We start from the raw sequence: 20,628 nt of genomic DNA, 5'->3' as shown, positions 1-20,628 counted from the left end.
CATATATTCTTATATATATATTCTTATATATATATATATTCTTATATATATATTTATATTCTTATATACATATATATATTCTTATATATATATATATATATTATATATATATATTCTTATATATATATATACCTATATATATTCTTACTCTGGTGTATATATATATATATATATGTGTGTGTGTGTGTGTGTGTGTGTGTGTGTGTGTGTGTGTGTGTGTGTGTGTATGGGGGGTTGTACATACATATATATGTGTGTGTTTTCAAAAAATATATAAATATATATTTTATCATTCAACCTTATCTTTTACTTAAGAATATGCATACACATACATACACACACACGTCTATATATATATACAGGCCAGTATTTTGATAAACATGTGGCGTCGATAGCATTCAACTAATCTTTTTCTGTATACATATACACACATATATATATGTGTTGTGTGTGTGTGTGTGCGCCGCACCGTGTATCGATACTACAAATATATATATATATATATATATATATATATATATATATATATTGCTATCGTTCAACCCCATTATTTATTGCCACTCACAATAATGGAAGATTCGTCGAATTATGAATAAATCAATTTTACGGTTGAAAAACAGGAAAAAAGTTGAAATCTATCGACTTTGACGGCAGCACATGTTTATCAAAACATTTGTCTGTTTATTCTGTCGACACGATTCTGTACTTATTGCATTTGAAGTATTGATGCTATTGAGAAACGGATGAAATTCAAGATCTGAAACGGTCCATAGAGAATTGTTTAAGCGGATGTAGTCAGTGCTTAAGAGTCAAAGGGTCATTTCCTTTCTGACTTCGATGTTCGTTACGCTCCTGGCATTCGCTATCCGACTTTCCAAACGTTTCAAATAGCTTTCGGCGGATTAAATAAAGTGTCCCAATTGAATTTTTGCAAAGATTCCCGAGTTCGACAAGATAAATGACACCTGAAGATGAGAACAGTAATCGCAATAATCCAAATAATACTTATTATTAATCATCATCTCAAAAATTCAGAAACGCAAAACCAAATAATTTCCAGAGTGCGTGACTAGCCTTTATGAAGCCGTCGCAGACAATCGTCTCTGTAATTTCGTATCGATCATTTTATTTCAGCTGTTGAAAAGATCTCGACTATATGGAATTCAAATCATATTAATAAGCGATGACCATCCTCTCCTTAGTAAAAAAATAAGTTGTTGACAAATACAAGCGGACTGATCTTTCCGCCGGTGCTGCTGTGATCGTCGCTGTTGATATTTTTTTTTTTATTATTATCAAAAATAAACACGTGGAGTCTTTTTTTTTGGTTATAAATGTTTTATTTAAACAGATCAGAAAACGGCAGGATTGACAAACTCGTCTATGCAAAAAGAAATAGTTTGTCTCAAGAAACGAAAGTTGATGTAAGAAGCGAAAACACAGAACCAAAAGTTAAAAAGGAAATGAAATAAATAAAATAGGGTAGGGTTTTTTTTTGTTTTGTTTTTTGTTTAGAAAAAAAAAGATTAACAAAGGAGTTTTACTCCGAAATATATTTCTTAAAAAATAAACACTCGTTTATTTTTTTTTTTTTTAAATTTCGCGTTGCAGTTTTGGCTTCAAACGTATTCAATACGTATTTTATTCCTCAAATAAAATAGGAATTGATAAATGAACAGTTGCGCCCATGTTGCCGTGCTATTTTTGAAATAGTACTGTGAAGTGAAATTTAATTTTAATGATATCTTTTTATTAAGTTGTTAAGTGAAAATACGGAATAGTTACTAAACATCCTTCCCAACCCATATTAAGAATGGGTTTCTAAATAATAACGTTATTATTTCAGCACGGTATCATATGGTCCGTATTCTGGAAGCGTTTAGATTATTTCCGTATTTTGAATAAAATAATTAAAAAGAAAATGCCGCATGTATTTAGTTATTTTTAAATAATTTAGAAATTTTGAGAAAATTGTTGCAAAAAATAAAAAATATATATTCATTTCATTATTCAGTTCCGGTTCGATGTTGTAGTTTTTGAAATCAACTTTGAGATGAACTAATATTTTCGCGACGATTCTGCTCGGATAACGTATTTGTCAACCCTGCGCAGAAAACTTTGTACGCATGCGTGTAAGAGACAGGTAAACAACAACAGATAAATTGCTTGCCTCGTTACAACGTTTCACGTCCATTCACTTCAGTTGTCCGCACGATAAAGCCTGAAATCGTCTCTGGCGGAAGTGACGTGGTTTCCTCAAATTCGCTTTTAGGCTCCCTCTTTTAGATCGACATTTTTAACCCCTCAATCCGGGCATCTTCTTTGCTATGTAGCGCCATCGTTCACCATCCGCGAGAGAGGATTAGACGCAGAGTTTCCATAACTGCGACTGAACACAATAAGCTTATCTTTCAAAGAGAAAGACTTTTATAACCGAACGCGGATGCGCGGATGGCAGGAACGGCAGCAGCTGTACGACAGTTAACGTATGCAAATGACTGATGTATAAAAATGACCGAGCCATGTGCGAGGTGATGTCTCAGCGAGGAAGAAGGAAAAAAGATTATAAATAAAGAAAAACGTGACACGAAAATGACAGAAAAAACGTATTGCACACGTGGCCCAAGAATGACAGGGAAAGACGTGTCCTAAACATGACCGGAAAAAGACAGAGTACCACGTGTTCGATATGGTAGAGTCTTGTTAAGCTTATTGAAGTAGAAGAAGACTTTTGAACAAGAAAGGTGTTATTCTAGAAGTACTTGTAAATAAACGTATGTTGTTTCAACGGAAAAAATAAGTCGAATTCTTTGCTTTGTCTTTGTTTTCTTGCAACTGTTTGCATACGATGTGTGGGCCCGAATGTTGACATTTAACGACTACATTACATTTTCGCTCTGACTCTTTACGTGTATCCTGATACTTCCGCCCGTGATGTTATTTCCTGAGCACGTATCACTCGTTCTATTCCCTTACTTAATTTTAAACAATTGGATTTTTTTTTAATTCTAACTTTACATTTACATACAGAAATCTAAATATTGCTACGGAAGGTCGGAGGTGGCATCGGCTGACATATTGTACAAATAATTACTTGGACGAGAATAATCCAAAGTTGATATTTTAAAATTATAACTTTATAGTCAAACAAGTGAAATCGGGCGCTGTAAAAACAAACTATCCAACTATGATTATTTCTTGTCTAAACAAAAAATATTTAATTAAAACTAATGATTATTTTCCTGCGTTTATTTATTTATTTATTTATTTATTCATTTTATTTTTCTTCGTTTCGTTTTTGTGTGAATTAGTTGTCCACATTGCGTGTTTTATGTTTACCGGAGTTGACACCGTTTAAAAGTTTCGACTAAATTAATAGCCATTCTTTTTTAGAAAGCAAGAACAAGGGGAATGATAGTGAATACTACTAATGGTTGTGGGGTGCTTCAAATAATAGCTGTTCAAAGGAAGGATTGGTTTGTTTTTACTCTGGCTGATAAAAAATTAAACACAAAAAACTGAAAGGCTATGAAAAAAAAAATAATGGGCGACAAAAATAGTTCGCGCCATCCGTTTGATGTTTTGGCGGGGATAATTAATCTTGCTTAATTTAATGTTTCATTTATGTGTTTTATTGCTATTCGTTAATTTAAAAATTGTAACATGAACTAAATTAGTGTGAGAAATATTAAGGGGTTACTTGCGCTGAGGTCTACTTGAACAACGACCCTCTCGGAATAATGAACTCCATTTATCATGGGGGGGGGTGTTGGCTGCTGCGGGTGGTTGCGAGTTTAGCTCTACTAATGTCATATTATTGTGTACCAAAAAGGCACCAAAACGCTGTATGTTGTACTAGCGGGGCTACCCGGCGTTGCTCGGGGCCGTATAAACAATGAGAAAATTGAATTTGGTTTTGTAATATATTTGTTATTCTTATGAGAGAGAAATTTTGTATGCTTATGTATCATTTGTTATTTCGAGCAAAAGAATATTTTACCTACATAAGACGGGTATTACACATATGAAATAATTGTATCTTACCTAGGGTAGGTCATTTATAGCATGTATATGAAAGGACGGGTAATATGCAACACATTTATCTCATCAAATCCCAAGCGATGCCAGGCATTTTACTAATATATATTCTCGCCTATTTCATTCAATCCCGGGCAACGCTGGATAGTTTGCTATTATATATCTCAATCAATCTCATTAAATCCTGGGTGGCGTAAGGTATTCTGTTAGTATAATGTTGATAAGCATACTTGGGACGAAGGGTTCATTCTGATGTGTATACGTGTCACTAAATATCTATTGTTGGTGATTCTTCACTGTTTGAACCCTAGAATTGTTGTGTTGCAATCTATTTATGTTATCTATCCAATATATATATAAATGTGTACGTGTCTGTGCGTGTGTCTGTGTACATTTTCCTACGCAATAACTCTGTCAATTTTCAGTCTACAGACTCGAAATTTGATATACAGGGTACTGAGATTTGGGGAAAATCTTTGTAATCGGTTTTCGGCCAGAAATTTGTCTGTTAAGAGGTTCAAGTTCAACGATTTGACCTTTGAGAACTCTACTAAACTCCTCCGACAATTTTGAGTCTAAATACTTGGAATTTTAGATATAGGTTTCTTGGAAATAGATCTAACTTAATAACTTGATTTGAGCCCAAAACAATAAATGTTAAGTGGTCATAATAAGGGTCAAACTTTAAAAAAAATTGACCGCTTTTTTCTTTCTTTCTTTTTCTTTTGCTCAACATACACATCCAAACACCCGGGGCAACGCCGGGCTGCTATCCTAGTATATCTATAAAAGTTAACGTGTCTGTCTATCTGTGTGTCTGTGTACATTTTCTTACGCAATAACTCTGTCAATGTTTAGTCTACATACTCGAAATTTGATATGCAGCGTACTGAGATTTGGGAAAATCTTTGTAATCGGTTTTCGGCCAGAAATTTGGCTGGTAAGGAGTAAAAGTTCAACGATTCGATCTTTGACAACTGTACCAAACTCCTCCGACAATTTTGGGTCTAAACACTTGAAATTTTAGATATAGGTTTGTTGGGCATGGATCTAACTTAATAACTGATTTAAGCCCAAAACAATAAATGTTAAGTGGTCATAATAGGAGTCAAAGTTTAAAAAATTGACCGCTTTTTTTTTTTTTTTTTTTGCTCAACATACACCTCCAAACACTCGGGCAACGCCGGGCTGAAATGCTAGTATTTATATATAATTGCTCATATACGTGTGTGTGTGTGTGTGTGTGTGTGTGTGTGTGTGTGTGTGTGTGTGTGTGTGTGTGTGATACATGTATTTTGGACATGCCTTAACTTCATGCATCGTTGATCTTGTCCACCTGGAATTCATCTTGTTCTTGGAGGGGAGGCTGGAACCTGTTCGGACGAATATTCATTCACTCCCAAGAAGCCTGGTTGGTTTTATATAATTTTTATTCGTCTTGCAGGCGTCGATCGCAGAAGAATAGCGTGGTTAATTCTAAGTCACCCTTCTGAGACACGACGACCCTCTCCCCGGTGAAGGGGGGGACGACCTGTTAAACCGTCCGCTTTGCTCAACTCCAACTCTCAATTATCTCCAGCTAACCTGTACTACGTAACATACACGTAGATCCGATCAGCTGACCAGCTCTTCCGGTAAACTTGTCTACATATGATTTACCATATTTTAACAGTCTTTCAACATTCTTCGCATTCATCTCTCACCCATCTCTCCAGTTAGATAGATAGATAGATAGATAGATAGATAGATCGACACTTTATTGTGTTCGACCTACTACATAACGTTAATATCGGTTTACAGTAAGTTCTGCGAACTGTTGCCTGTACTAACATCGCGAGCTATACCTCTCAATGTCGAAACATTTTCAAACACCGATTGCAATGACAAATAATACACTACCTAAGAGCTCATTCTTCAAATTTCTCGGTTTAACATTCTCAGGTAACATGAACTGAAACAAATACATTGAGGACATTGCAAAGGCTGCTGTAAAGAAGGTGGGTTCCTTCTATCGTGCTAGAAAATTACTCACACCAGAGAACATCCTATATCTTTACAGGGCCACAATTCGTTCATGCACGGAGTATTGTTACCACATATGGGCTGGCGTATCTACCATTAATCTTTCACTCTTGGACAGGGTCCAAAAAAGAGTATCAAATCTAATAGGTCACACACCATCGACCAAGCTCCAACCTCTGTCCCATCGCAGCAATGTTTCGTCCCTGTGCTTGTTTTACAAAAAATTTAATGGAATGTGCTCTGACTAACTCCTAGCACTTGTCTCCCTTCGACGTACATACTCCTGATCACTCAACAAGCAAAGAAAATCCACCCCCTCGCTGTTGAGATTCCTAGATGTCGAAAAACCTTATACTCTAATAGTTTCTTCTCTCAGACTGTTAAATTTTGGAATTCTCTCCCTGTTTCCTGCTTCTCTGACTGTACTAATCTGGACTAGTTTAAATGTAATGTGAACAGATATATCGCTGCTTAACTCCCCATAGTTCTCCGTTAGACACGATCTCAAGTGGTAGCTCCTTGAGTCTAAGAGGTAGTATGCCTCTGGGGGGGAGTGAAAAAGGGTTGGGGATTTTTTAGCTGTGTCAGGAGAGTGACGTTGCATAAGAGTGAGCGATGTGCCCACGCAAAATTCTTACTCGCCCGTCTTCAGCATAGTGACAGAGCAATAATCAGTTGAAGATGCAATATCTGTATAAAAGCCAAGTACGTTCAAGGATGGAATACTGCTGCCACATCTGGGCAGGAGCTGCTAAAAAAAAGCCTACCCTGCCTTGACAGAGTACAAAATAGGCTTCGTGGCTTAACGGGGGATGCCCTTTTCTCTTCCCTACAACCTCTCTCCCACAGAAGAGACGTTGCGAGCCTGTCTTTGTTTTATCGTTATTTTCATTGCAAGTGCTCGTCTGAGCTCCAATCTCTGGTCCCCCCTCGCCAATCTCTCATGAAAAATACCCGTCTAGCTGAAACTAATGTCATTAATTTTCCCCACTCTGTGCCTAAACCCAAACGTAGATTCCATGAGCAGATCTTCTTTCTTAGAAGTGCACGACTGTGGTACTCTGTTCTGTTTGCCTGTTTCCCACCTGACTACAACTTGGATGTCTTCAAGTCCAACATAAACAAATTCCTGATGAACCGCCCCCTTAAGTAAGATACTTTATCAAATCTCCATTACTAACGATTACTACGATATTATCTCATTGACTACTGTACACGCAATAACCCTTATCCCTGAGTGGCTTCCAGGCCTTGATAAGTGATGACTCCCATGTAAAAAAAAAGGTCTGATCACACACGACATATCAGTTTAGATACTGCTTTACTCGACACGATAAAGTCTGTAAATATCTCCACTGGAGGATCTGTAGAAAGTTGAATATCGAATGCAGTAGCTTGGGAACATGTTTACCGGACACAACAGTTGGAAATAAGTCATGCGCCATTCACTATGAATGTGAAACCACTACAGCTACGTACTTAGAAAACAGAGCCATGAAACCTGACATAATAAGACAACAATAAGAAGAAAGAAGCAACCTTAGTGGGAGTTAATGTTCCCAGTAATTCTAGGTTAAAGTATAAAATAGTGAAATACAAAGGTTTTATGTACGACATGAAAATAGCGAGTTGAAGTGCTTTTCTATTCTTTGCTTCCTTTGCGACTAAGGCTATAACGTGTTGGTTCCCGGACAACGCTGCATAGTTATTTCTTAATTCTTGCCATTTAGTGGACCTTTTGGCGGGGTGGAGGTTGTTTTACGGCATATCAATCCTTTTGGCAAGAAGGGAGGGCCGATTTAATGTCGAATCCAGTAATTCTGGAAAAGTGTTTATGCTTCGGATTTTTTAATATCTTCGAATTCACGGTGTTTATGTTGGCTGTTTTGGTTTATGGTATATCAACCCTTTTTGGATTATTTAAGGCCAGATCCAGTTTTTTTTTTTCTGAAAAAAAAAGTTTTCATGCTTCAATTTATATATATATATATATATATATATATATATATATATATATATATATATATATATATATATATCTTTAAATATTCATTCACTGTGTTTGGTTTGATTGTTTTGTAGAGAAAAATTACTTCTGTTTGTTACGTCGCATAACATGATTGAGTTTTGCAAAGGGAAAGAAACAAAACAGTAGCATCAATGTTTGGTTATTTTAAGTCAGGAAGCCAATATCTTCAGACAGCCTGATCTAACCTTAACCCTAACCCTAACCAGCCTTGTGGGGAGAGTCTATCTTAACATAATATTTGATCAATTCCTCTTCATTTATTTGACAGTTTATAAACTGAATACTCGCAGCACACGTGGTCGTAAAATTTATCGTTCAAATCGAATTTGGCGAGAAACATCACAGATCAAAGGTAGAACGTTCTTTAGAAAATGCAACAAAATTAAGTTCACTTATTTTATTTATACGTCAAGAAAGCCAAGTTTGAAAGTTTAAATCGAAAAAGTCGTTCTTCGATTTCAGAAGAAAATAATTTTTAAAAAAGTAATAATTCAAAAGGGAATACTAAGAAAATGTTAAATATGAAAGAAATAAAGAAAATGTTAAATATGAAAGAAATAAAGAAAATGTTAAATATGAAAGAAATAAAGAAAATGTTAAATATGAAAGAAATAAAGAAAATGTTAAATATGAAAGAAATAAAGAAAGCACAATTTAAAAAAAAAAAAAAATTCAAAAGAAAGTGTTCGATTGAAAATTTTAAATCTAATTGATTTCCCATGTGAATTGTTTATCGATCAGAAAAATGTATTAATTCTTTCGGTTCGTGTCTTTTATTTAAGAAAATAAAAATGTTTTATCTTGTTTTCTTTAATGGCCGCTTAAAAAAATTTGTTTTCCGTATTTTTTTTTGTTTTGTTTTCATATTAATTCCAAAATGTATTAAAGAGAAAAAGAAATTTATGGTAATTGTTTGTTCTTGAAAAAAAACCTGATTTTATATTTCTCTTCATTAGGGTTAAATTATTAATAATGACACTCTAACACATATTGATAACAAACTATACTTATAATTATAATCGATAAACTGAGAACAAAGGAGATACTGTCATTTGATGCAAAATAAAATCGGGTTCGGGGATAGAAATAAAAGTTTCTAAGTTTTCTAACTCTTCTCTGGCGCATGGCCCCACTATTTATCTATCTAGATCTCTCTGTCCCTCTCTCTCTCTCTCTCTCTCTCTCTCTCTCTATCTCTCTCTCTCTCTCTCTATATATATATATATATATATATATATATATATATATAGTCATCAACATGCAGTACTGTTTCGCTATATCACAGCTCATCAGTATGGTTAGACTAGCCCTGATTGAAACTCGACCGCCCAGGTGACAGTTAGCGCTATTTGGCTTCTTTAGGGTCTTTAGTATGACTGTCTCTGAGGCAGTGTCGATAAAGGCGTTAGGGGAAAGTTAAGAGAGATTATACACCGGTATTCAAATCCTATACACACACACACAAACACACACACACACACACACACACACACACACACATATATATATATATATATATATATATATATATATATATATATATATATATATATATATATATACTAGCAAAAGTACCCGTCGTTGACTGGGTTCAAAAACAGCGTACAGAAAATGGACTCTGATTTATGAAACAAAAACAGCGTACAGAAAATGGACTCTGATTTCTGAAAGTATGATAGGTTATGAAAAGGAAGGGTTGTAATGAGATAGTTTCGAATTTGGGGGTATCAAAACCAAAGCAAAATATGATGAAAGTAAAAATAAAATAGATAAACCCCATAATTTATTATACCATACCTGTTCACACTGAAACACTTATCACAATATTCTGTGGATCTATATTAAAAAACCTTGTTAAACTTTGTGACATATTTCCATTCTATGGAGGTCAGGTTCGAACGAATACTCCATAATTTTATTATACCATATTTCTTCAAACTGAAACATGATTATTAACGTATACTTACGCAGATAGATATGAAAAGTCTTTATTAAAGTTTGTCCCTATTTCCATTCCATGGCGGCCAGGCGCGAAAGCAGACGCCACAATTTTATTATACCATCCCTATTTAAGTTAAAATATACTCATCAAATATTCTTATGTACATCTATATCAAAAACACTTGTAAACGTTTTGCTTCATTTAAAAAAAATTTATTTCCATTCTTTGTGGACCAGGCGCGAACGCAGACCCCACAATTTTAATGAACCACCGTTCTGCCAGATCAAACATACCCATTCCTTTGTCTCTATACGTCTTCTATCATCATATGTAATCAGTTTTCAATAATAGTCAACCATATATGAGCCTATTCGTGACCACACATACACACACACACACACACACACATACACAGACATTCAGCTTTATATTATATATATATATATATATATATATATATATATATATATATATATATATATATATATATATCATTTTGATGAATTGATTGTTGCGATTTCTTCTGATGAGTTAAGGATAAAATAGATTCACTGATTGATATAATAATGAAGTGATTGATTTTGTGCTACGAACAGATACTGTCAAGAATTGTAAATGTCGACTGAATTAAAGGAATAAATTGTAAGATGGCCAACATCACGAACTTTGGAATATAGACTTTTGTCATTCATTCATTATATTGCTCTGTAATTACATTGAGCTTTCTTAATGAAATGAAGTATATTTCCACAGAAATTACATAATTCATTCAATCACATAAATTAATATACGAAAATATAATTTCATGCGTAAAGCCTGACGAATCCTACCGTGGATGAAACGCGGAATATTCTGTGTAGCTTAATTGCCATATATATTTTTATAACTTACTACATAATATATATATATATATATATGTATGAATGCATGTATGTATGTGTGTATGTAAATAAGCACCTAAGGTTTCTAACTAAAAGTACATTTCATATGAGTTCATTGGCATTTCTTTTTGTCATTTTTTGTTGCAATTCTGTTGTTTATTTCGAATTTCAACAAGTCCATTACTCAAGGCCAAAGATTGAGGTAATTAAGAAGTCGCCATCTTTAATTCCAAAGATGGCAGCTAATAGGCCGCTAAAACGAAGTGTAATCCATTTCACGTATTTAATTACAATTCCTTATCATTTATTTAATTCCCGTTGAAAAGAGAGGAGACGACCACGTGAACTAATGAAAGGGGTAATTGCTTTTCTTCTAGCGATCACAATTGCTCAGAAACAAAATTCCATGGCGAAAAATCAATGCAATATATTGTGTAAAGTACAAAAGATATGAAAAGTCGATAATGGTTAAAAAAAAAAAAAGAAAAAGGAACGTGTTTCTTTTCATAATTGGAACAGCGCTCAATCGTCGAACATTTGCAATCAGAAATTTCTAATTTGCTTTTAATCTTCGTTTTTAGACATTTTCTCAAATATGGTCTATTATTTTTTAACTTCTTGTTTTCAAATCTCCGCTTAGTCACCATTTTCAGAAACTTATTTCTTACGTAATATTTTTCGATGATTTTTTTCTCGGAAAATTAAAGAGAATCATGGTCATTACTTGGATTACTGCCCCTGTTCTTATGTCTGTAACAGAGCGCGTGTGAGCTTATACGAAACCATCAGCAGAAGCCAACGGATAGCTTTCTAACGAAAATATTAGCAGCAGCAGCAGCCGTTTAAGCACGTATAAAAATTAGCATTTGTGCACGAGCTTGCATCACAGAAAAAAAAAAAAGAGAAAAGAGAGAGATAATCTCTGGTTAATATTTCCCACAGGTGAAGCAACCAACGAAGTATTAAGAAGGTTCCTACAAGAGTGTTCAATACCTAAGTAGAGCTTGGTATACTTTTTATTTATTTTACATAAGCATTCGTATGTCGCTTGATATTCATGAACATGTTTTGGTCAGCCAGTTACAATTAACTAGAGGTTTCTTCAGGCGACACTGCTTATACAAATGTAGAGTCCGTTTCATTTGTATAAGCAATATCGCCTGAAGAGTTCTCTGGTTACTTTAAATACTGCTTAGGTAGAACAAGTAAATAATAATAATAATAATAATGATAATGATAATGATAATAATAATAATAATTGTTGTTGTTATTATTATTATTATTATTATTATTATTATTATTATTATTATTATTTATGTATCTACATAAAATTTTATGCATATATTCTCAGCAGATATTTTAACTCTACTTCCGAGACATAAATACTTATGTCTCGGAAGTAGAGTGAAAAGCATATCTTATTTTTCTTTTATTAATATTATTGGAATCTTTTCCTTTTTTCCTTGTACACATTTTTGTGAATTATTCCATGGATTTCTGCCTTTGGATTATTATGGACCATCTTCTTCCAATTACGGGATTTCCTTGGATTTTACTTGTGCAAAATGAAATTCTTTTAACTTTCTTGAAGTTTTACTTTTGGATTTTACCGTCACTGGATTATTTATCTTCCACCAGACTATCCATTCATGTGTAATCACCTTTTTCTTCACCATATTCCCTCTGCTTCAGTTTTTTTGTTTTCAAGCAAGATCTTTGACTTGTTGTTTCATCAAATACTTTTGCATGCAAAATTCGATCCCGCATTTTGCTAATTCCTACCCTCTGATGAGAAGGAAAGTATTTCTTCGAAACTCAGCGGATTAAGGACTATCCTCTTATCTAGTGTTTCCTTTTCAGATTAAATATGTTTTTAACTCTTTTTCAAAGTGTATTTTAACATGTTTTATTAACTGTTTGCTCGTATTATAAGCTCTATTTCCTATTTGGTTTTATCGAGCTTTTACATTTGGCTAAGATAATTTTATAAATATTAATTCTTTAATATTTCTAATATACTTTAATTTTACCATCTTGGATCATTTTGGTAAATTTATTTGTAATTTTTATTTTATTTTATATATATATATATTAATTGTTATAGTAAAAAAATAATTATATATATATATATATGGATAAAGGAAAAACCAAAATTATATATTCATCAACGTTTCGTCTTCATTTCAAAACTCCCCCGAGAGGATTGATTCGAAAAGTTTTGAAATAAAGACGAAATTTTTATTATATTTAAATACTTTTTTTTAGTTTCATTTTTATTTCACATCACGTTGGAATATTATTTCGATAATATTAATCACACACACATGCATACATAGTTATAGACATCTATAAAAAAATCTAAGGTTCACTGGGTTCAAGTCTCGCGACCAATACTAATTATCACTTCCAAAACTGATGATTGCGTAAACATGAAACAATAGTGTCTATAGGTATAAAATGTTATTATAAAAATAATTAACATTTTTATTAATCATATAATTAATTATTAATATTAATTGAAAAGTATTATACTTATAAGTCCCTTTCAGAAGATAAAATTTTAACCCGATTAAGTGAATCAGAGAGGCGGTAGCACTCTCTATATAGGGATGGCCCGTACACGCCTATATACGCCTACAAAACAAAACTATCCAAATCTCAACTAAAATCAACTTATAAGTTTCAAAAAGCACATATTCTTACAGAGAAGCGTCATACGAATCCAGCGAGTGTCAGAACGTCGGTTAAAATGTCAAAAGAGAGCAAAAAAAAGGGTACAAAAATGGCCAATTGTTCTTCTTTCTTCTTTCTTCTTCTGCTTTCTTCTTTCTTTTGAGACGATGTATCTCGGTGTACAAACGGTCTCTGACAACAGTTCAAGCATCAATCGACTGCTATTTATACGGAGAAGTGCAGTGACCCATCGCTTTTTAGCTAACTCCATAATTAAATAAGATTACGTGTAATAACAAGTTTTAAACACTATATACCCAATGTAGACAGACCACTTCGAACATGGAACTTCTTCCAAAAGGGACAGCTCCAAATAATACACCGGATGCTCACAGACGTTCCAGTTTGCCAGTGGCCAATATTTCTTGGACGCTGAATATTTGAGGTGAATGTTAAGGTTTTTTCTTTAAACAGTAACCCACCAGCGTTAATGAAACCACGAAATCTTTATCTCAGTTGATCAAAATTGCTATAAGAGTAACCTATCAGCAAGTACGACGTCAAAAAACAATGTTATAAAAACAAATAATTCTTCAGACTTTGGACTGTAAAATATGTACAAAATGTCAATGCTGTGATCAGGATTCGAACCTAGGTTAGTACGGCCACAACGTGGGGTTCTAACCTCTAGACGATCACGGCTAACACTGACGTCTGTCGCTCTTGGCAGAAAGACACATGACTACTGTCAAACTATTGAAAAATAAGGAGGAAACTTGAAATTCTCACGCATGCACAAAAATACACTATAGCAACCATTGTTAAATGCAGCTGAATCTCTTCGCTCGCTAAGAAAAGTAGATCAGACCAGTTCTTCTAAGAACTCATCAAACGCCAAAGGAAATAAGTTAAATTAACCGCAAAAGAAACTGCAAGAAAGTCATCTTCTAAGAACTCACTGGAAGCTGACCAAAAAGAATCAAAATCCAAGCCCTAGCCACAAAAATAACTAGATATTGTGGCTACTATACACAGTCTACTAATAAAAACAAGTAAGTTTTCTAAAATAAACTACAATAAATTAACCAAGTAACCTCTCACTGTCACTGATTAGGACTTCATATAAAGATAACAACTACACTATTGGTGTATATACCGTTCCACACTTTAACTATTGGTGACGGGGCAGTATCTCAATTCTACGAGAGTTGTCTTGCTATAAGATAAGTGATATTATAGTAAGATCCACATAAGTGTTATATGTTTACATTTAATAAAAAATGCCAAAGTCAGCACGTAGTAAAAAAGCTCAGAGAAATATAGACTATGAAAAAAACAAAGTCAAGGTATTATCTGAGCAAGCAGAATACTATCAGAAAAATGCTGAAATAATAAAAATTAAGTATCATGCAAATCCTGAGGCAACGAAGACTGCCTCACGTGCTGACTCAAAAGCACGGTATAACAGGGATTCTGAGGAGAAAAAAGCTGCCTCACGTGCTCTTTATAACAAAGAACCAGAAAAAAAAGAAGGCTGCCTCACGTGCTGTTTATAACAAAGAACCAGAAAAAAGAAGGCTGCCTCGCGTGCTCTTTATAACAAAGAACCAGAAAAAAAGAAGGCTGCCTCACGTGCTGACTCAAAAGCACGGTATAACAGGGATTCCGAGGAAAAAAAGCTGCCTCACGTGCTCTTTATAACAAAGAACCAGAAAAAAAGAAGGCTACCTCACGTGCTGACTCAAAATCATGGTATAACAGGGATTCCGAGGGAAAAAGCTGCCTCACGTGCTCTTTATAACAAAGAACCAGAAAGAAAGAAGGCTGCCTCACGTGTTGACTCAAAAGCACGGTATAACAGGGATCCCAAGGTGAAAAAAGCTGCCTCATGCACAAACAATTATAAATATAAATATCAAAAACTGCCAAATCTTTGCCAAAACGCCAAAGAATGAACCAAGAAAAATTTAATAGTGAAGGTATGAACATTTTAGAACTTTATAATACTCTAACTGTTTTATCAGAGAGGCGGTAGCACTCTCTATGTAATATAGAACCGATTGAGGACCAAGCGGCAACTCCTAAGGCCCAAAACCCAAAGACCTAAAACCCAGCAGGAAGCGACCTGCTACTAATGGAGGCGACAACTTGTTATTACACGTAATCTTATTTAATTATGGAGTTAGCTAAAAAAAGACAATACTATCGTGAATGTAAGTTTAAAAATAAGACTGTAAGTAAAAATACTAATTAACAATAATAAAAAAGCATTGGAAATCAAAAGGATATAGGGATGGTATGCCAAAAAGTATACAAACAAGATAGATATGAATGGCTAGGCACATGGAAATAGAATTGCATCCAAAGTATAACCCTATAGCTTTTTAAAACCGTAATGATGCCACGGAATGAAGATTGGAGAAAAGTTATGGGGCTATACTTTGGATGCAATTCTATTTCCATGTGCCTGGCCATTCATAGCTATCTTGTTTGTATACTTTTTGGCATACCATCCCTATATCCTTTTGCATTTCCAATGCTTTTTTTATTCTTGTTAAAAATAAAACGGACAATTAGCATACGTGTATCATTTAAAAATTCCTGCTTGTCGAATACTCTTATGGCAGTTGACTATGACAATATCGTCAACACTACGCTATATAAACGTCTTAATTCATTCCCATTTAAAGGTCTGTTCTTACTGAGAGAAGGGAGGCTAACTCAAAAAGTAAAGGTTTGTTTATTCAGCTGCTGCTCCGTTAGGTATGATTTTGATAAGATGTGCTTTCGATTTCCTGGCAGCGTACTCCCATATGGTCTAGTGGTTAGGATGCCTGGCTTTCACCCAGGCGGCCCGGGTTCGATTACCGGTGTGGGCACGTATTATTTTTCGTTTGTAACCAGTAACATAAACAGCAACTGTATTGAAGTCAAATTTCCAAGCATTTTTTTTATGTTTGCAGCAGTTGTTTCATCTTCGAAGCTTATTACACAAAGTTTTGTTCAACTGCTGCTCTGTTAGGTATGATTTTAATAAGATGTGCTTTCGATTTGATGCTAGCATTCTCCCATATGATCTAGTGGTTAGGATTCCTGGCTTTCACCCAGGCGGCCCGGGTTCGATTCCCGGTGTGGGAACGTATTATTTTTCGTTTGTAACCAGTAACATAAACAACTGTATTGAAGTCAAATTTCCAAGCCTTTTTAATATGTTTGCAGCGGTTGTTTTATCTTGGAAGCTTATTACACAAAGTTTTGTTCAGCTGCTGCTCTGTCAGGTATGATTTTGATAAGATGTGTCTTCGTTTTTATGGCAGCGTTCTCCCATATGGTCTAGTGGTTAGGATTCCTGGCTTTAACCCAGGCGGCCCGGGTTCGATTCCCGGGGTGGGAACGTATTATTTTTCGTTTGTAACCAGTAACATAAACAACAACTGTATTGAAGTCAATTTTCCAAGCATTTTTATTATGTTTGCAGCGGTTGTTTTATCTTGGAAGCTTATTACACAAAGTTTTGTTCAGCTGCTGCTCTGTTAGGTATGATTTTGATGAGATGCTTTCGATTTGATGGCAGCGTTCTCCCATATGGTCTAGTGGTTAGGGTTCCTGGCTTTCACCCAGGCGGCCCGGGTGCGATTCCCGGTGTGGGAACGTATTATTTTTCGTTTGTAACCAGTAACATAAACAACAACTGTATTGAAGTCAATTTTCCAAGCATTTCTATTATGTTTGCAGCGGTTGTTTTATCTTGGAAGCTTATTACACAAAGTCTTGTGCAGCTGCTGCTCTGTTAGGAATGATTTTGATAAGATGTGCTTTCGATTTGATGGCAGCGTTCTCCCATATGGTCTAGTGGTTAGGATTCCTGGCTTTCACCCAGGCGGCCCGGGTTCGATTCCCGGTGTGGGAACGTATTATTTTTCGTTTTTAACCAGTAACATAAACAACAACTCAATTGAAGTCAATTTTCCAAGCCTTTTTAATATGTTTGCAGCGGTTGATTTATCTTCGAAGCTTATTACACAAAGTTTTGTTCAGCTGCTGCTCTGTTAGGTATGATTTTGATTAGATGTGCTTTCGATTTGATGGCAGCGTTCTCCCATATGGTCTAGAGTTTAGGATTCCTGGCTTTCACCCAGGCGGCCCGGGTTCGATTCCCGGTGTGGGAACGTATTATTTTTCGTTTGTAACCAGTAACATAAACAACAACTATATTGAAGTCAAATTTCCAAGCATTTTTATTATGTTTGCAGCGGTTGTTTTATCTTGGAAGCTTATTACGCAGTTTTGTTCAGCTGCTGCTCTGTTAGGTATGATTTTGATAAGATGCGCTTTCGATTTGACGGCAGCGTTCTCCCATATGGTCTAGTGGTTAGGATTCCTGGCTTTCACCGAGGCGGCCCGGGTTCGCTTCCCGGTGTGGGAACGTATTATTTTTCGTTTTTAACCAGTAACATAAACAACAACTGTATTGAAGTCAAATTTCCAAGCATTTTTATTATGTTTGCAGCGGTTGTTTTATCTTGGAAGCTTATTACACAAAGTTTTGTTCAGCTGCTGCTCTGTTAGGTATGATTTTAATAAGATGTGCTTTCGATTTGATGCTAGCATTCTCCCATATGATCTAGTGGTTAGGATTCCTGGCTTTCACCCAGGCGGCCCGGGTTCGATTCCCGGTGTGGGAACGTATTATTTTTCGTTTGTAACCAGTAACATAAACAACTGTATTGAAGTCAATTTTCCAAGCCTTTTTAATATGTTTGCAGCGGTTGTTTTATCTTGGAAGCTTATTACACAAAGTTTTGTTCAGCTGCTGCTCTGTTAGGTATGATTTTGATAAGATGTGCTTTCGATTTGATGGCAGCGTTCTTCCATATGGTCTAGTGGTTAGGATTCCTGGCTTTCACCCAGGCGGCTCGGGTTCGATTCCCGTTGTGGGAACGTATTATTTTTCGTTTGTAACCAGTAACTTAACCAACAACTGTATTGAAGTCAAATTTCCAAGCATTTTTATTATGTTTGCAGCGGTTGATATATCTTGGAAGCTTATTACACACAGTTTTGTTCAGCTGCTGCTCTGTTAGGTATGATTTTGATAAGATGTGCTTTCGATTTGATGGCAGCGTACTCCCATATGGTCTAGTTGTTAGGATTTCTGGTTTTCAACCAGGCGGCTCGGGTTCGATTCCCGGTGTAGGAACGTATTATTTTTCGTTTGTAACCAGTAACATAAACAACAACTGTATTGAAGTCAAATTTCCAAGCATTTTTATTATGTTTGCAGCGGTTGTTTTATCTTGGAAGCTTATTACACAAAGTTTTGTTCAGCTGCTGCACTGTTAGTTATGATTTTGATAAGATGTGCTTTCGATGTGTGTGCGGCGTTCTCCGATATGGTCCATGGTTAGGATTCCTGGCTTTCACCCAGGCGGCACTGGTTCGATTCCCGGTGTGGGAACGTATTATTTTTCGTTTGTAACCAGTAACATAAACACAACTGTATTGAAGTCAAATTTCCAAGCATGTTTATTATGTTTGCAGCGGTTGTTTTATCTTGGAAGCTTATTACACAAAGTTTTGTTCAGCTGCTGCTCTGTTAGGTATGATTTTGATAAGATGTGCTTTCGATTTGATGGCAGCGTACTCCGATATGGTCTAGTGGTTAGGATTCCTGGCTTTCACCCAGGCGGCCCGGGTTCGATTCCCGGTGTGGGAACGTATTATTTTTCGTTTTTAACCAGTAACATAAAATAACTACTGTATTGAAGTCAAATTACCAAAAATTTTTATTATGTTTGCAGCGGTTGATTTATCTTGGGAGCTTATTACACAAAGTTTTGTTCAGCTGCTGCTCTGTTAGGTATGATTTTGATAAGATGTGCTTTCGATTTGATGGCAGCGTACTCCCATATGGTATAGTGGTTAGGATTCCTGGCTTTCACCCAGGCGGCCCGGGTTCGATTCCCGGTGTGGGAACGTATTATTTTTCGTTTGTAACCAGTAACATGAACAACACCTGTATTGAAGTAAAATTTCAAAGCATTTTTATTATGTTTGCAGCGGTTGATTTATCTTGGAAGCTTATTACACAAAGTTTTGTTCAGCTGCTGCTCTGTTAGGTATGATTTTGATAAGATGTGCTTTCGATTTGATGGCAGCGTACTCCCATATGATTTAGTTGTTAGGATTTCTGGTTTTCAACCAGGCGGCTCGGGTTCGATTCCCGGTGTGGGAACGTATTATTTTTCGTTTGTAACCAGTAACATAAACAACAACTGTATTGAAGTCAAATTTCCAAGCATTTTTAATATGTTTGCAGCGGTTGTTTTATCTTTGAAGCTTATTACACAAAGTTTTGTTCAGCTGCTGCACTGTTAGGTATGATTTTGATAAGATTTGCTTTAGATGTATGTGCGGCGTTTTCCGATATGGTCCATGGTTAGGATTCCTGGCTTTCACCCAGGCGGCCCGGGTTCGATTCCCGGCGTGGGAACGTATTATTTTTCGTTTTTAACCAGTAACATAAACAACAACTGTGTTGAAGTCAAATTTCCAAGCATTTTTATTATGTTTGCAGCGGGTGTTTTATCTTGGAAGCTTATTACACAACGTTTTGTTCAGCTGCTGCTCTGTTAGGTATGATTTTGATAAGATGTGCTTTCGATTTGGTGGCAGCGTACTCCTATATGGTCTAGTTGTAAGGATTCCTGGCTTTCACCCAGGGTGCCCGGGTTCGATTCCCGGTGTGGGAACGTATTATTTTTCGTTTGTAACCCGTAACATAAACAACAACTGCATTGAAGTCAAATTTCCAAGCATTTTTATTATGTTTGCAGCGGTTGATTTATCTTGGAAGCTTATTACACAAAGGTTTGTTAAGCTGCTGCTCTGTTAGGTATGATTTTGATAAGATGTGCTTTCGATTTGATGGCAGCGTTCTCCCATATGATCTAGTGGTTAGGATTCTTTGCTTTCACCCAGGCGGCCCGGGTTCGATTCCCGGTGTTGGAACGTATTATTTTTCGTTTGTAACCAGTAACATA

General features: G+C 35.4%; 12 non-coding genes across 12 annotated transcripts; all 12 read left to right on the top strand.

Annotated features, from left to right (window-relative positions):
* Positions 1-16,392: 16,392 nt before the first annotated feature.
* Positions 16,393-16,464, top strand: Trnae-uuc (transfer RNA glutamic acid (anticodon UUC)). Its single transcript has one exon. It is a non-coding gene; the product is annotated as a tRNA-Glu (tRNA).
* Positions 16,465-16,651: 187 nt separating this feature from the next.
* Trnae-uuc (transfer RNA glutamic acid (anticodon UUC)) lies at positions 16,652-16,723 on the top strand. Its single transcript has one exon. It is a non-coding gene; the product is annotated as a tRNA-Glu (tRNA).
* Positions 16,724-17,164: 441 nt separating this feature from the next.
* On the top strand, positions 17,165-17,236 carry Trnae-uuc (transfer RNA glutamic acid (anticodon UUC)). The gene has a single exon. It is a non-coding gene; the product is annotated as a tRNA-Glu (tRNA).
* A 187-nt stretch (positions 17,237-17,423) lies between these two features.
* On the top strand, positions 17,424-17,495 carry Trnae-uuc (transfer RNA glutamic acid (anticodon UUC)). The gene has a single exon. It is a non-coding gene; the product is annotated as a tRNA-Glu (tRNA).
* A 187-nt stretch (positions 17,496-17,682) lies between these two features.
* Positions 17,683-17,754, top strand: Trnae-uuc (transfer RNA glutamic acid (anticodon UUC)). The gene has a single exon. It is a non-coding gene; the product is annotated as a tRNA-Glu (tRNA).
* A 185-nt stretch (positions 17,755-17,939) lies between these two features.
* On the top strand, positions 17,940-18,011 carry Trnae-uuc (transfer RNA glutamic acid (anticodon UUC)). The gene has a single exon. It is a non-coding gene; the product is annotated as a tRNA-Glu (tRNA).
* Positions 18,012-18,198: 187 nt separating this feature from the next.
* On the top strand, positions 18,199-18,270 carry Trnae-uuc (transfer RNA glutamic acid (anticodon UUC)). Its single transcript has one exon. It is a non-coding gene; the product is annotated as a tRNA-Glu (tRNA).
* A 184-nt stretch (positions 18,271-18,454) lies between these two features.
* Positions 18,455-18,526, top strand: Trnae-uuc (transfer RNA glutamic acid (anticodon UUC)). Its single transcript has one exon. It is a non-coding gene; the product is annotated as a tRNA-Glu (tRNA).
* A 187-nt stretch (positions 18,527-18,713) lies between these two features.
* Trnae-uuc (transfer RNA glutamic acid (anticodon UUC)) lies at positions 18,714-18,785 on the top strand. The gene has a single exon. It is a non-coding gene; the product is annotated as a tRNA-Glu (tRNA).
* Positions 18,786-19,229: 444 nt separating this feature from the next.
* Positions 19,230-19,301, top strand: Trnae-uuc (transfer RNA glutamic acid (anticodon UUC)). The gene has a single exon. It is a non-coding gene; the product is annotated as a tRNA-Glu (tRNA).
* Positions 19,302-19,489: 188 nt separating this feature from the next.
* Trnae-uuc (transfer RNA glutamic acid (anticodon UUC)) lies at positions 19,490-19,561 on the top strand. Its single transcript has one exon. It is a non-coding gene; the product is annotated as a tRNA-Glu (tRNA).
* Positions 19,562-20,265: 704 nt separating this feature from the next.
* Trnae-uuc (transfer RNA glutamic acid (anticodon UUC)) lies at positions 20,266-20,337 on the top strand. The gene has a single exon. It is a non-coding gene; the product is annotated as a tRNA-Glu (tRNA).
* The last annotated feature ends 291 nt before the right edge of the window (positions 20,338-20,628 follow it).

Source organism: Euprymna scolopes, chromosome 28 (genome assembly GCF_053919585.1).
Source record: "Euprymna scolopes isolate OS-2025 chromosome 28, ASM5391958v1, whole genome shotgun sequence".
NCBI classification, from domain to species: domain Eukaryota; kingdom Metazoa; phylum Mollusca; class Cephalopoda; order Sepiida; family Sepiolidae; genus Euprymna; species Euprymna scolopes.
This window is presented reverse-complemented; position numbering and strand designations above follow the sequence as displayed.